Here is a 14,250-nt window from a genome sequence, read left to right as displayed (position 1 = left end):
CTTTAAAAGGGGACAAATAAAAAATAAGAAAAAAAAATGGAAAAAGCTTTTATTAGAGGTTGCTCTGAGCCTGGGACTAAAAAATGCACCTTTCTAGAAAATTCTCCATATATATGTATGTACTGAGCTTTTTACGACCATTATGAAGAAAAAAATATTTTACTTTGAAGAACGCGTTTATTTGATTTCAGTGGCTACGACACGTTTGAAGTAAGAATAGTAGTAATTAAAAATGTCATTTTTGTTAATTTGATGGGACTAAATGCCTAAAAAGAGATCTCCACCCCCCTCCAAGACATACCTCACCCTGTTTTTTTTTTTGGGGGGGGGGTGACACAAAAAAAAAAAAAAAAAACGTAAGACTACACGAGACGTAATTGCACGCTATTTCGAAAGCGCTACTCCCCAAATTTAATACATTAATACAACAAGGCAAAAAGTCATGAGAAATGAAACCTGTTTTGCAGATAGAAATCGGCCGATATCTTCTTCAGGAGGGGTCGTCCAAAAAATATCATCATTAACACTAAGGTTCATTATAATTAAAGGCATGATTTAATTATCCGTAACTCATTTTGAAAATTTGAAACTGAAAGAAGAACGCGAGCAAGTTGTCGACTTCATCAAGGTGCTTTACAAAAATCGAATAAAAACAAGGGTAATTTAGAAGCCGGAATTGTAGCCAGTTAGAAAGAATCAAGCTATATACCATTCCCTCAACGCGACGGTTGTTTTAGTGGCGAAAAAAATCCGATCGAGAAGGTGAATACACGTTTCTTTTCGAACAAGTGAAAGCTTTCCTCTTAGAAATTACTTTGGAGCTATTCTTGGGAAGGATGGGTGAAGATTTTCGTATCATTTTCGCTATTTTGGCATTCTTCGCTGTGGCAGGTAATAAAATATGGTTTCTTATGATACATCTGTTAAAATGCGTTTTGGGTCATTTCTAGTCTTTTGATGTTCGATTACAATACCTGAAAATTATACCATTTCTTCACGGAGGCTTGCAACATTATACAACGAAATATGCTAAGGAATCATGATTATAATAATCTCAATAATAATATCAAGGAAATTGTGTGCAATACATTTTTTAAAAAATTAATTAATTTATTTATTATTATTATTATTTTTTGAGTCCTTTTTTTGACTGCTGGATTTGAAATGACAATGCTCATGGTTTATAGCAGCGGTTCTCAACCTGAAAGACGCGCCCCCTAGAGGGTTGTATAAGAATTTCAAGACAAGCGAAGTGTATTCAAAAATAAAGTTAAACAGTAAAACTAACTATGATTTACTCAATTTTGAGGTCACGTTTAAATATTTCCGACCGTTTTTGAAGTTTTTTCCACATATCCCCGTGAATCTGTATTTGCAGCATTAGCAGGCATGAAGTCAGAATATCGAGCAAGGAGAGACATTAAAGGTGATCTAAAGAACGATTTTTCACAAGTTACAACCCAATATTCAAAAAATTGTCAAGAGGAAATAGTAATTATCTTCTTTTTAGTGGCTCACTTAGATCCTAGATTACTCCAAATTTTGTTGTACTTAGTTCTTGGAATTCATGTGAAAATTACGTCCAATTTTTTTCACCTACTCCTGTGAATTTGTATTTGCAGCATTGTCAGGCATAAAGTCAGAATATCGAGCAAACAGACATTAAAAATGACCTAAAGTCAGCGTTTGCACAAGTTACAACCGAATATTCAAAAACTTGTCAAGAGAAAATAGTGGTTGTCCTAAATCCTACGTAGATTACTTCAAATATAGTTGAATGTAGTTCTTTGATTTCATGTGTTCTAATAAGAACATGTTCAAAATAAACGTACGTGCAATAATATTAAATTTTTGTACGGAATTATCTATATGTTCTTTTATACACAAATTGCTGCGGCAAAAGTGTTCTGGGATCCCCGAAACACCACGTGTGCAGTTATTTGTAACATTGTGTGTTTCTTTAACATTTCTTTCATCAACTTATTGATGATATGTTCAAGCATCTATGTTTTTCCTGTGATAAACTGCCTACTCGATATTTATTTCGCTTCGATGGTTTTAACGCTATAGATGCTTTAGTGTGTATAAAATTTTAAAGTAAAAGGACACTGAAATTATTATGTTTAAGAGAATTCAATAATGACAAAAAAGTTTCGCTAAAGCACTAATGAAGACATCGTCGCATTAGAAACAATTTTTGCAATCTGTTAGTGAAAGGAGATCTAATTTATAGATAAAAGTTATTATTCGTTTTTTAAATAATAAGTAGAAAGTATTTTAGGTGTACAATAATTTTCTTTTACGAATACATTAAGTATCTTTAATAATAACTGTTTAATGTACCTTATTGTCATGCGCTTGATATTTCAAGTTGCTGGAAAATATTTTTATTTTTTTTTAATTCAATTTAATTTGGTTACTCAAGAATTTTTATTAATTTGAAAAGATCGATAAATATATTCATTTGAAGTGTATGTGTATTTAATTTGAACTATATTTATCGATTTAAAAGCTATATATATTTATCGTAACATGTGATTTCAATGCACATTACACAAAATATGCTCGTGTACATTTCTTGCTTATGTTTTAACAATTCGATAATCTTAAAGTTTGATAAATCGAAAGTTATTGATTTTAAATCTCTGCTCAGATGTTGATCTTCAGGTCTTGTCGAGTCCTTTCACGATTGTCATAAAAGGGAGATTTAAAACTCCTAATGAAATTTCGCAAGGGGGATGCGGAATGGTGTTGAAAAGGCCTGCCGAATCTTCCTTTATTGACATAAGGCACTCCAGGAAATTGAAATAGGTCGCAATCGAAGAGTATATTGAGACATTTTTGACGCAAAAATTATTTGCCCTCGTGCCCCCGTTATTGAGATATAAGGTCTCATAGTCTTAAACTTTAAGCAAAGAGCCAAATTTAAAGGCTTGGTGAGAAATTGAAGATCCACACTATATCACCTCCTGCATTTGGCATGCCATCCATCTGCAAAATGTGTAAAATATGTCTTTCATTACTCGCCGAAACTCGTTAAATTTGGCGACTTTCTTCAATATTTCAGCAGAATTTAAATCCTTGTATTTCGAAAACGGGGTCACGAGGGCGAATAATTTATGCCTCCAGAAACATTGCTTTATTATTTTACTACTTGCTGTATTATTGCTACAATAGTTTTTTTTTTAGTGTATGGGTGGGGGGGGGGAGGAATCACCAACCTTATATGATTAACACGATTGTGTATAACAAAACTTGAGATTTGTATCTACTCTATGAAAAAATTCATGGATTTTAATAAAATTTGTGTTATTTTGCATTTTGCAAAAATAACTTTATGATGCCGGACACTGTATAATTTCCAATCTCCACAATAATAATCACTATGAGCACTCAAAGCTTCATTCTATAAGACTGCAACCATCATGTACTGACACAAATTGAAACTAATCAGATCGAATACTAAGAAATCAATATTTTGCTTAATTATTTATTTTGTTGACGTAAAAAATTAAAATTCATTAAAATAAGTCTTGAAACAACTGGTACTTACAGCAAAATTTTGTTTAGTTTCGGTATAGTCCTTGCGCTGAACGAGACATATAGTCTGGCTCTGATAAGTCGACCACCAATAGGCTAAAGCTTAAGTGATTCCATTCGTTTAAAATAGGGTTGAGCCGGTTTGCATTGCCGATGAGGATTGTTGGAATTGTGCTCTAATCAAAGGCTTTCTCCTTTCTCCATCAAGTTAGCAAAGACTGACTATAGCTGTGAATGTTCGATGTGTTTTCTCTTCTTATGGAGATAAAAGCGTTTGATGCACTAAAAATGTGTGCTATTCATTTTAACCTTTCGGACCGGACATCCTTTTTTAATTTTGTTTTAAAATCTGTTATGAGAAATATTCGTTTCTAAGATGCGTCACTTTTTTTCTCTGTCTCTTTTTTTTGTTTCTGATTCATTGTTTTTTTGAGCAATCACGATTGCTTATTGCTTTCATTTGACTGTTTTTGGCGTCCTATCATTTTATTTTCTCACCGCCACCCTCCGCACCATTACCGTCGACCGGCTCCTCACGATGCTGCTCCTATAGCGAAAGCCGTTTCCAGGTTGCAACAATGTCCTACATACACGCGCATACATACACAACTACACACACACACGCACGCACACACACACAAACACATACACCTACACACACATACGCATACATACAGACACCTACACATACACACACAAAAAAAAACACACACATACACACAACTACCCACACATTCATGCCTACACACATACACATACCCCCCCACACACACATTCATACACACAACTACCCACACACACATTCATACACACAACTACCCACACACTTATGCCAGCACACAGACACAAACACACATGGCTACACACACATACACATACCCCTACACACAAACACACACACTCGTGATTGCTAGAAACATAATTTGAATTCAAGTTGTCAAAATTCAAATTAATTTTTTAGAGTGTTTTTTTTTTTTTTTTTGGTTCATTCAAAACACAAAATGTCAATTAAAAAATGTTTAAATAATATCTTTTGCTGCTTCATGTGTTCTGGACAACTAAACTTTCACGCGCAGAGCCACCTCTTTAAAATGAGTTTACGCAGCAAATTTGAACTTTCTAAATATTAAAACAATAGAATTTTTTTTAAAAAAACACCAAAATTCTGAGAATAAATGATTGGAAAGAAAAAATATTATTAGAATAAAAAGAACATAAAAAATGACTAAAGTCACGTCCGATATAAAAGCAACGGCTATGAACACTCCCATAAAAGATCCACCAAAAGAAAAAATATCTCCAAAATGCAATTTTTTCAGTTTCTTGCTTTTTTTTTTCTGCACATCGTGGTGTTATTAATCCCAGAAAAAAGATATCTCAAAACTAATTAAGGGTATCTTTATACGTATTCCTTTTCCTTAAATTACACTACCTATTTATTGTAAGCTAAAAAAAAAATACAATAGCGTCTTTCAGTTCAAAATCCTACGAATGACTTGATTTCATTTTTATTTTCCTTTAATGTATCGATTAATAAAAATTTTCCCCTTTTAACCCACGAAATTGAACAATTACAATTTTATTACATGTCAAATAGGCATGCGATGGTTGAAATAAAGAGTCCTTAATGCGGAAGTGACTATTGAAGTGCGCCGCTATAATGGCTTCCTAATCGTCCCCCAAAATGAAATTCAACAGCAAACTCATTGTAGCAAAATAAAATTCCTCGTGAAACATCAAAGCCATAATTGGTCATATTTTGATTGCAGAGTCATGTAGTTGTGAAGAACGCATTGTTGAAATGTTTCCTGTTATTAATCGGTGCATTTTTCCATTAAATTTTCGTCAAATATTTTAATGTATTTTTCTTATAGGCATTGGTGCTAGGCAGGAGAAAAAAAAAATAAAAGAAGAAAAAGCAAGTGAAAGAAAATAGCGCTAACAATAACAGAAAGTAAAATAAAACTTTTAGATGTCAGATCGGAGTTTGCTTTGATACACTAATTTGATCTCTAAATTGTTTGTTACGATTCACATTACTGTCAGAATTTGAAAAAAAATGATATTTTTTAACCCTTAACTGGTCAAGTGTCGTACACCCCAGAAACATTTAATACTGATCAATATATTTGACCAAAGGAGACATTTTAACGCATGTATTTTAACTTTCTTCCCCGAATTTCCTACTTCAGTTTATACGAATATGAGGGGCCATTATGTATGATAATTCATCAACTTTCTTATAAGGTTTCTTGTATTTAAAAAATAATGATTTGTACGTCGCACACGTACAAACCATTATTTTTCAGGTACCCCATGTTGTCGCACGCCCCAGAAGAACTTAATACTGTAATACTGCATCCATATGCAAAAAGGAGACATTTTTACGCATGTATTTTAATTTCATATCCATAATTTCAAACTTCGGTTTTTAAGTTTTATGTATTCGAATATAAGGAGCGGTTTTATGTTTCATAATAAGAAATATTAACTTTTTAAAACGTTCTCTTGTGTTTCAAAAATAATGATTTGTACTCCGCACACGTGCGAATCATATTTTTCAGGTACCACAGGTTGTCGTATACACCAGAAGAATTTAATACTTCTTAATCCATATGCACAAAGGAGACATTTTTGCGCATGTATTTTAATTTTATTCCCAGAATTTCAAAAGTCGGTTTTTAAGTTTTATGTATTCGAACATAAGGAACCGTTATGTATTATAATAATAACTATCAGCTTTCTGAAAAGTTTTCTTGTATTTAGAAAATAACAGCTTGTACTCCTCACACGTACACATCATTAATTTCCAAGTATCCCAGGTTGTAGTACTCCCCAGATTTTAATTCTGTTCAATCCATTTGCATAAAAGAGGCACTTCTACGCATGTATTTAGCCTTTATTCCCGTAATTTCAAACTTCGGTTTTAATGTTTTATGTATTCGAAAATAAGGAGTCATTATGTATCATAATATGAAGTATAAACTTGCGAAAAAGTTGTCTTGTATTTAAAATATGATGAATTTTACGCCGCACACATACAAATAATTTAAGTACAGTTTTTTTTTTAAAGATTACATTCCAATATTGTCGATCAAAATACTCAATGCTTTAAGTTATATACAAAAAAAAAAAAAGGTTTGAAGTAAGTTTAGTAGCGTCACTTTTATCTCCAAATTACAAGCAAAAGTGATATAGTGACTATAACTAAACTACACAACTTAAAAAAAAAAAAGAAAATTCATTTGAATTCTAAAGTTTTGAATTCAAATTATGTTTTCCGCAATCACGAGTTGCGACAGGACCCTACTCATTGGAGATATTGTTTTTAGAAACGGATCCTATCCCTCCTCTTGGGCGGTTACGTGTGGATAGTTGTGTATGTGTAGGCTTGTGTGTGTGCGTAGACCTGTGTGTATGTACGTTGGCCTGTGCGTATGCGTGTAAAGGCGCGTGTGTGTATGCGTGTAAAGGCGCGTGTGTGTGTATGCGTGTAAAGGCGCGTGTGTATGTGTGTGTGTATGAGCGTGCGTGTGTCTAGGACATGGACGTCACTGACCAGGAGCAGCGGCTACCGGGGGACAGTGCTCAGAACCTGAGATACCGCGCCTGCAGAGGACGGTGGGGTTGAAAAAGGAACCTCAACATAAGGACGGTCAAATGAAAACAATTAGCAATCGTAATTGCTCAAAAAAAAATATATATATATATATATATATACAAGATTTATTATTTAAAATGAAAATGGTGGAATCAAATATTGAACAATGACATTTATAGACTTAGAAAACCAAAACTACATTTTCCTAGTGCAAAATATGTTTTTAGAAAGTTAATACTGTATATTATTATATGTAATTATCCCTTACATAAGAATACGCCACAATTAAGAGCTAAAGTTTGAAATTCTCTGTAGAAAGTGCGTGAAAATTATACCCAAGCAAATAGTTTGAATCTAAAACGCTGTTAGTTGTCTTGAGTGGAGTGCCATGTGAGTAAACCTACTTGAAGCCGCCTGGCTCAGGGGGAGAAACTAATTTTCCGATAGTAGATTGTATTTTAAGATTTTTTGACTGCATTGATAAGTCTTTGGTGAAAACTATGTATTTATTTATAAGTTCAGCATTAAATGATAATAATAGAATGCACTTGTATCCTTAATACAAATTTAGAAGGGAGCATGAATCCTACGGTTGCTTCCTCAGATCTTCGCAAAGCATCTCACGAACGGTGGTTTTCCTTCACCTCTCCGAAAAGGGGGGGGGGGGGAGCTTTAGGGTTGCTAAAATAGCAATCGAAAGAGCATAGTAAAACATGTTTCTGGACGTATAAATTATTTCTTTGTGTCCCTGTTTTCGAAATGCACGGTCTTCAAGTCTGCCGAAATTTTGAGGAAAATCACCAGATTTAGCAAGTTTCGGCGAGAAATGGACCACACTTGACACACGCTTTGCAGGTAGACCTATTTTTCACCAAGCTTTTAAATTTGGCGACTTCTGCAAAATTTCGGCCTTTAAAATTTAAATATCTCGGTAACGGGGAACAAGGGCAAATAATGTATGCGTTCAAAAGAGTCTCAGTCTGCTCTTTCGCATTGCTATCCATTGAACCGTTTTTTACTATTACACTATTCCCGTGGTTTTCTGATGAGTAAACAGAGTAAGTTAGCATTGAATGCACTCCATTATTTTACAGAATGTGTTATAAGCTCCACCGCGCCAAAACTGAAAGAAAAAAAATGCCACAGTGATTTTTACTTATTTTTCATTTATTTGTGCTTTTGTTTATTTATTTTTGTAGTTATTCTTATCTAGTTTATAAATACATTATTTTCCTTCAATATGACGTAGTTGATTTTGTATTTTTTTCTTTAAATATTTTTATAATGGAAATTGCATACTCTCCATATTTGCATGCAAACTTTTTTATACTTACATACAGGGTGTTCGTTTTAATCTGCAAGACCTCTATTATCGCAACCGTTAGTGCTAGATGCATACTTCCAACTACAAAAATGTTCAAAATCAGATGCAGAGTTAATGCAGATGCAGAGTTTATTGAAAATTTAAAGTAAAAATAAAAATGAGTCAAAAATACAAAATAAAACTATGTATACGGGCCTTAGGTCTCCTAACTTATCTTTAGGGAAATAATCTCCAATTAAATACAATTCCAGCACAAAAAGTTTGACATTAATACGACCAATATTCACCGAGATATGAAACGTAGCATTTTGTGACTTACACCACTTTACACTCGCCGTCAATAACACTTTTTGGGGGAAAATATAGCAATTAAAAATGTTTAAAATTATATATGTGTATAGAGTGGCTTCTCAAATAGTTCGAGGTTTTGCAGTGCGTTTTTGCGCATCACGGCATTAATTGCATTAATTTTGGATAGCAATGAAAAATATCAATGCCTTGTTTTTAAACTTCCTTTTACAAAGGAGCTGATGTGTGCATCACATGACTTCCTTTTACTCCAAATTAATGTCATTTTCCCATTACTGGCAATTTTAAAGTGATTCAATAGTTTACTCTCTAAATATCACCAACAGTGACCAAATCAAAACCAGATTTAAAAAAAAAAATCGCCCAATTTGTCGCCAAGTTGGCGACAAAACTTGGCTACCAAAAGACTGCGATAGATCGCCAAGTGTCCGCCAAATTATAACACCACTTGAGTTTACATCGAAATGAATAATGATTTCCCCCCAAAAAGGGGTAAAAGACCCCCTTAGGAACATCCGAATGCAACCAAAAGACAAGGTGCGCAACTAGACCCCACTAGGATTCCACGAAACAAATTTAAACTTTTTAGGACATACCGTTTTTGGTTTATGCAAGATACATACACACATACATACGTACATACAGACGTCACGAGAAAACTCGTTGTAGTTAACTCAGGGATCGTCAAAATGGATATTTCGGGTGTCTGTACGTTCCTAGGCATATATCCACGTGTGGTCGAGTCGAAAAGAAAAAAAAAACCAACATTCATTCGAGGGTGAGCAAAATAGAAATTGTGGCCGATTTTTGAGAGAAATTTTTTTCGCGAATTCAATACTTCTACAATTTTTTGTAAAAGGAAGTGAAAAGGAAGTATTGAAATCGCAAAAAAATTTTCACTCAAAAATCGACCTTAATTTCCATTTTACTCACCCCCGAATGAAGAGGTTTTTTTTTTTCGACTTGACCACACGTGGATAAGTGCCTAAGAACGTATAGACACGCGAAATATCCATTTTGACGATTCCCGAGTTAATTACAACGAGTTTTCTCGCGACGTCTGTATGTACGTGTGCGTATGTATGTAGTATAACTCAAGAACGGTATGTCCTAGAAAGTTGAAATTTAGCACGCAGTCTCCTAGTGGGGTTTAGTTGTGCGCCTCCCCTTTTGGTTGCATTCGGGTGTTTCTACAGGGGTCTTTGGCCCTTTCTTGGGGGGGAATCATTGTTAATTTCGATGTAAACTCAAGTGGTGTTATAATTTGGTAGACACTTGGCGATATATCGCCAGTCTTTTGGTTTCCAAGTTTCTCGCCAACTTGGCAACAAATTTGGCGTTTTTTTTTAAAATCTGACTTCACTTTAGCCACTGTTTGTGATATTTAGAGAGTAAACTATTGAATCACATTAAAATTGGCAGTAATGGGGAAATGAGATTAAATTGGAGTAAAAGGAAGTCATGTGACGCACACATCAGCTCTTTTTTTTTTTTAAACTTTGACAACCTGTCATTCTTCCGAAAGGGCGATAAGTTCCAATCTTTTCTTCTGTATGGTTCCTTAAAACTTCGAACTAAAATATCTCCTTGAGTTTTAGTCGCACAAATGTTAAGTTTTTTGGGTCAGTAATAGTTTTTAATGGAGTTTATTTCTCTAAACATCAGTTGGGGGACCTAGGGCCCGTGTAAAAAGTTATTATTTTTATTTTTTGATTAATTTTTATTTCTGCATTCAATATCTTAAATCCGCATCTGATTTTGAACATTTTTGCAATTGAAAGTACGCACCTAGGCCTAACGGTTGCGAAAAAAAAGGTCTTGCAGGTTAAAACGGAACACCCTGTATATCGCACGATGGCAACAAAGGTGACACTACTCAAAATTTCGGGGAAACGTACTGATTATTGATAGAAAATCTAAATGTAATTCCCGCAAAAACCATGTAATCAAAAGATCATAAATTGGATGAAATATTTTCGAACTTTCAGTATGCATTATTAATTTTGACAACAAAGACTAACCACACATCACAACATAATTTTTGTGCATATTGTAAAAATTGAGGCCAAACAACTCAAAAACTACTATTGCGTAAAACCTTGATTTTCTCCAACTCTGTATTTTTGAGTTGCGTCACTTTTGTTGCCAGGATGTGACATGGCTTTATACATACATGGATGTACATTTATGGCCTTTTTCCATTCGTATTTACATAAATAAATAAAACACTATTCGAAAATTTCCTGCTCAAATTTGTAAAGCGCTCAAATAATATAATGGTGGAGTCACAACTTACCTCACCTATCAAAAAAAAAAAAAAAAAAAAAAATCCTCACCACGCAGCAAAATAAGTAAATAAATATTCATAATGCAACAGCGATTAGAATTTCTAAGCATGCATAGCAATAATTTATTTATTATAAGTAATAAATAAATATCTTTGTACGGGAAAAAGAAAATATAACGTTAACTTGCATAAATTTGCAGATAACTGGAGTCACGTGTTTCGGGGTTTCAAGAAACCCCTCTTTCTGTGCCAAAAAGTGAGCTTTTGAAGTTATTTGATAAAAACAATGAAAATGAACAGTAGCCAACTCAAATAATAAAAATAGCAAAATAACAAAACAAACAAGACAAAATGAAACTCAGGGTCAAAAATTATAAAATAAAAACCGTAAAACAATAAATTGATTATTACGGTTTGTGTTGAGAAGTTTATTGTTTAACTGTTTTTCTTGATGGGGATTGGTATGTAACCGAAATAACAAATTTCGGCTCTGAGTTTCCTTTTGTTTTGTTACTTTGCTATTTTTGTTACTTAAGCTATCTACTGTTCATTTTCGTTGCTTTTGTCGGACATTTTTATATCCAAAATGTCACTTTTTTGCGTTTAATAGGAGGTTCCTTGAAATCCTGAAACACGTGTCTGCAGTTAGCTGCACATTTGTTCAATTTAAGTTTCTTATATTTTCCTATGCATATCGCAGAAACTCGGCTAATATATCTGTCTCGGCCAATCGCAGACACACGATTATTCTTTAAATTTTTCAGAATCATCTGCCTCGATAGTAACAGCATTTTCTGATAATTCAACATTTTGCCCTAAAAGGATGTACAGTAGGAGCCGCTTAATGTGATCACGGTTAATGTTATCATTCGCTTAATGTTATCAGAATCACGAAGTCCCGGATCACTTATATGTTAGCACACGTTAAAAAAGTCGGATATTGTAATCAGCGACTTCGTTTATTGTTATCACTTTTTCATAATTTTTCAATTTTTTCCCCGTTTTTGTTCCTCAATTAAAAGAAATACATCGGCAAACCCTGACGAGACTAACTTTCTGTGTAGCATTTTGTGATTTTCAATAGCAGTTCAAAATTTTTCTAGGAATGAAGCTACAGAAAGTTCGCCCCCAGTGACCACAGACTCTCCCTAAGAAAACTTTCTTTTGCACCTAAAAAAAATCAGTCGCTGGACATGTTGCAGACATTGATGTAGGACCTCCATTGTTGCCATTACTTTGAAAACTATTAAAGAATTATGTCGAGATTGAAAACAAAGCGAAGTTAAATTAAAATTTAAACAACAAGCAAAACCATGCTGGAAAAGATAGAAAAGCTGAATGTGCTTTGAAACTGGTTTACGAATGTCAGGGGAAACGGTCATATTTTACTTTCACCTATTACTATGTGATTAAAAATTGCATAATTCAGCTTTAACTTTTTATAATTCAGATATTTCCATTCTGTTAATTTAATAATTTATAATTTAAAACTGTGTTCATTTGAGTCATTGTGATTTTAATTTGAGGTTTTTAAAATAAATGCACCTTAATTGGGAAAAAATCATTATTTTGTGTCTCCTGGATTCTTTTCGGTTATTGTTATCAGTCGGTTATTGTTATCAAAATGTATTTGTCCCAAAGTGATCACATTAAGCGGCGCCTACTGTAGTTTTTACGCTCTTTTTTTGTCATTAATATACTGATTGCAACCCTCACTAACAGCGCTTGCAGTCATTTATAATCAAGGAAATGAGATTCTTTATTGTAAAGGACCTCAGAGGCTGGACACGTAAAAATTTGACGCCAAAACATGTCCTTTTCAATAACATTTTTTGCAAGAAAGGTAGCACGAAAAGCAGAATCGCGAGGTAATCACTTTCGAATAATTTTTGTGATATTTTTTTTTCCAGAGAAACATTAATTAAAGCAACGCTGACACTTCTCCCTTCCAGTCCTTTACAATAAATGAAATAAAACTCTTTATTGTATAGTACATGGGGGGACCCCACCCCATCAAGTTCAATGACGCATATCCCAGCTCTCCCCCCATTTTTTCTCAATCCTCTTTTCCTTTTTAGCTCTCTTTTATTAAAAATTTATTTCTTCTTTAAAAATATATCTATTTATTTATTTTTAATTATTATTATTTTATTGGAAAAGTTCTGTGCTACTCCAATAACATACACACAGACTCACAAACTAGATAAATAAAGGAAATAATGTATAAATAGAACAAAACAAAATAAACTATTTAAATTAAAAATAAATCAATTAATAAATTCCAATAAATAAATTTAAAATGCCACTCAGCTGAAATTAATGCTATCAAACCGTCTGTCAAATACAGTCAATTTCTTAGACATTAAAAACATTGTTATGTGCTTTATTTAAACTTCAAGTTCCCTGCCTGTAAAAAATACACCCATTACCACAGAAAAGTTTACTTAATGTTTTGCGTCAACTTCCAGAAGTGGCATTTGCTCCTTTGGATGGTTGTTTGGCCCCTAGAATATGCAGACCCGTAAACCGCTGCTGTTTTCCAAGAGATGGAGACTGCCCTGCTGGAAGAGTCTGCTGCCAAATGTGGAGACTGAGTAACAGATAATGTGCAAGTCCTTTTTCATCACGATCTGACCATTCTTCGTATTCTCCAATGAAGAAGAGCTTTTGCATGTTTGAATTGAAGTTGCCTTCAACTGTCCGGTTGAAGGATGGAATGGAATAAACCGTCTTTAATCATAAGTTTGTATGTGATTATTTTTAATGCTGTAGCATTTGAAACTATTCTACATGTTTTCCAAAAATGTCGAACTCAAAAATCAAATCAGTATTGTTAATCTGATATTCGTGTACTACTTCTACTAATAATTACAGAACCAATAATGTTAGTTCTATATTATCAGAACAAATATCATTAGTTATGTAATGTTAGTACTTTGACAATATTTCTAGTAGTTTTTTGACTACTAAAAATATTAGGCGTACTAATAATATTAGTACTACTGAGAGTTGACTATTAGAGCTTTGCTAGTCATAATATTTGTACCTCAGATCCAGACTGACGTGCGGCCGAAAATTGCGATTTTCCGTTTATTAGTGCATTGTATGTAGAGGTCTATTCCGCATCGAGTCATGTGAAGGTAGTTCTTTAAAAAATAAATAATAAAAATAATAAAGTTTTTTTTTAGG

The 14,250-nt window shown here is 33.5% G+C and overlaps 1 long non-coding RNA gene across 1 annotated transcript; it reads left to right on the top strand.

Moving 5' to 3' along the window:
• The first annotated feature begins 764 nt into the window (after positions 1 to 764).
• Positions 765 to 13,803, top strand: LOC129231595 (uncharacterized). The gene is made up of 2 exons (XR_008581273.1): positions 765 to 891; positions 13,530 to 13,803. It is a non-coding gene; the product is annotated as an uncharacterized LOC129231595 (long non-coding RNA).
• Positions 13,804 to 14,250: the final 447 nt, after the last annotated feature.

Source organism: Uloborus diversus, chromosome 10 (genome assembly GCF_026930045.1).
Source record: "Uloborus diversus isolate 005 chromosome 10, Udiv.v.3.1, whole genome shotgun sequence".
Taxonomy (NCBI): Eukaryota; Metazoa; Arthropoda; class Arachnida; order Araneae; family Uloboridae; genus Uloborus; species Uloborus diversus.
This window is presented reverse-complemented; position numbering and strand designations above follow the sequence as displayed.